This window comes from Dermacentor andersoni, chromosome 2 (genome assembly GCF_023375885.2).
Source record: "Dermacentor andersoni chromosome 2, qqDerAnde1_hic_scaffold, whole genome shotgun sequence".
Classification (NCBI taxonomy): Eukaryota; Metazoa; Arthropoda; class Arachnida; order Ixodida; family Ixodidae; genus Dermacentor; species Dermacentor andersoni.
In genome coordinates, this window is record NC_092815.1 from 228,573,040 (window position 1) to 228,576,112 (window position 3,073).

Here is a 3,073-nt window from a genome sequence, read left to right on the forward strand (position 1 = left end):
TTTCCGCAATGTTTTTATTCCAAGGCAAGATAGGCTTCTTCTGGGTTCTGCCGTTGTCAAAGCACCACGACACACAGCAGTGGCTGCCGTAGCTTGGACCGCCGGACGGCATGGCATCAGCACGGTCTGAAAATGTCAATAAGTGCACGCTTCGTTAATTACCAAAAACATATGTACACGTCATAACTGTACCAGGAAACCGCTTTAAATGAATAGCGAACCGATGCACAATATAAAACCACCGACACATCCTGACCACTGACCCATATAACTCGGACTTACAAGGATAAATGTTAATACCCCGTACAGGGGTGTTCAAAAGTTCCCAGGCCGCCATCCTACGTAATCCCATGAAGGGCATCGCGGCCTGTGAACTTTTGGACACCCCTGTACGTACTCAGTATAAGGAGTACATTGGTAGGCAAAACAGCAGTTCACATAACCGTGATAAAGATACATTCGAAATGCCCAAATACGAGGCCTTTGTTGAAATGCGCGCCACGCCACGCCTACGCGACAATACATTGTGCAATGTCTTCCGCCACGAAAAAATGATAAGGAACCGAAAATTACAAGAATGCGCAGTACTTCCCAACACGGCCGCCGCAATAAGTACATGCAGTAGTCATTGGTGACTTTTCCTCCCCGTTACTTTTCTGTATCAACAATCCCCACGAACCTATACACCGGCGTCCGTCCGTGCGCCGTAGATACGCACCTCGCTGAAGTACCAAACGCAATAAGCTATGCTCGCTGTTTATGTCACATGCAATTGTTTGCAAGCAATATCATTAAAATATTCAGGAGACCTTACTCTATAAGGGAAACGAGCAAGCAAAGCTTGGCTACAGCGTGCCTAACGTCCTGCTTTCTTTATTTAGGTAGCGCCCGTCCCCGGAACGCCGTTTTCGGTCTGAATCAGCGCGGCGTCTTTTATGTTCTTTCCAGCGTTCGTCAGCCTCTAGAACGGGCCAATGAAAATACCGTCAACCGTGACGCGATCATTTAAACGCGGGTTAGGAATTCAATTTTCTCGAAACCGGAATTTTCCTGAAATGTGCAATTCATGATATTGACCTTAAGCGTTGTCCAGCAGATCGTTTTTAGTCCGCCAACACGAACTATTTCAATGGAACGCCGATACTGTGGTTATCGCAAACAGCGCTGGGCAAGAACGGTTTACTCTCGCAAACCGAGACGCAGCGTCTCGATGGCGTCTGACAAGCTGAGTCTCAGTGCAGAGCACAGCCGTGAACCGGTGCAAGTTAATGGCAGCTTCGCGTTGTTTGATGATTTTCACGGAACGCAACAAAGATTATTCTGTTCTCGGCGGGGGTAACAAGAAAGTACATGGTACAGCCCTCTCGCTACGCGTTTCTTGAGGGGGCATGCTTTTCGCACTGTTCGCGTCTAGCCGCCTCATATAGAGCCGCAAACTGGTTTTTTTTAGCGAACCTCATCGCCCTCACAAGTCAGTTACTCCAAGCTTCGCTTGAAAACTTGACTCACCTGTCTCACACATGAAAACACCGCCGCAGCCGACGTTCACGAAACCTTCCCGCTGGCGCGCCGCTGGTACACGAATCGTTGATTTGTTTCTCGATGGACGAATGGTGATTGGTGTTGATGGCAGTACGGATGAAGAACAAAAAGCACGGTACATGTCTTGGATAAATTCTGTTTTTATGCATCAGAAACACGCGAAATTTGGGCGTATAATTATTATTTTGTAAAACGATTGAGCAGAATTCACTACAACATTTCCTTTCTTTGCGCCTGCGTCCTCTGGCGTTTGGTGAGAGCACTAGTTTGTTACGTAGCCGTGACGTAGTTCCTGAGGCCAGATTTCTCGGAGTGTCCGCTCTTAGTCTTTTTCTTTCTCTATGCTTATTCTCTGTCTCGCGATGGACGCAGCACGCGCCGGTGCGAACGCATCAACTCTTCGCCGCAGGCGCCGGGTGGAGTCCGAGCACCCTGCCGATGCAGCTCACTGGGAAGAAGCACAGAAGAAGCGTGTCTAACCATGCTTAACAACAGAGATTTCGCTTGTTTAACTAGGTTCAAGCTGAACCCCAACCACCATTTTTTCAAAAAGAACCAGTGCACCGCTCCCAACAGTAATAAGTCTAACGCGACATGCGAGCAACATAAGAGCTGACTGATTGAATTATATATATTAGGCAAGTCTGGCATTGGTAGATACGAGATGCCAGAGATGTCAGATCATGTTGTGTCATAAGCATGTCGTAGGCATGCTGTGCAAACATTTCCGGCATCTTATAGTGAGATCTTCCCTCTCTCACTCTGAACACTAAATGTCGCCCAGATTTAGTAAATTTGTTCGTGTGAGCGGCCCGGTGCACTGAATTTCGTCCGTGCGGTGTCGGTTTAAGCTGCATATCTAGAGTTACACAGAAGCGTTAGGGTACGTGATGCTCTTCAGCCAGCGTCAGCCTGAGTAATTCTCCTCACGAAACGTAATTTAACGCTTAACGTGAGACAAAATCAAAACAAGTAATCATAGCATGCAGTGCTATGTACCTGTGAATATACCCTCGTGGCGTGCATTATTATGTGCAGTAATTAAGCCGAATAAATGAGAAATAAAGTACGCAAATATGCCCGCGCTAAGGCATCTTTCGTTCTTTCGTTGTGTTTGGTCTCAGGGGCCTCATTCTACGGTGATACTGTTGACTGTCGGGAACAGCAGACGTATATTTGCGCCCAGTGAGAAAAAATAGCTCTTCTGCGCATGATCACTTCAGGTTCAAGCTGCACCTATATACTGCCACGTTTAGTAAAAATGAGTGTGTTTCCTAATAAACGAGAGATTCCGTCAACATCCTCATGATGGTTGCAATTGCCGGCCTCCAAGACCTCGCTGTCGCAGTGCCATGAAGACCACTAGGCAGTCGCCTCATGTTCTCTTACTGTATTGAGGGTGTCTACGTTGATATTATGAAATTATGTTGGGGAGATAAAAACAAGGTTATTTTTTAACCGCTATGCGCATGTCAGTACGGCGGGTGAATTTGGATATGATTCTGGAGAGAATTTACACTGTGGCTTATTT

At 46.9% G+C, this 3,073-nt stretch overlaps 1 long non-coding RNA gene across 1 annotated transcript; it reads right to left on the reverse strand.

The window, feature by feature from the left end:
* On the reverse strand, window positions 1–1,625 carry LOC126539788 (uncharacterized). The gene is made up of 2 exons (XR_007601389.3): window positions 1,510–1,625; window positions 1–126 (listed from the first exon to the last, which is right to left on the reverse strand). It is a non-coding gene; the product is annotated as an uncharacterized lncRNA (long non-coding RNA).
* Between the last annotated feature and the right edge of the window lie 1,448 nt (window positions 1,626–3,073).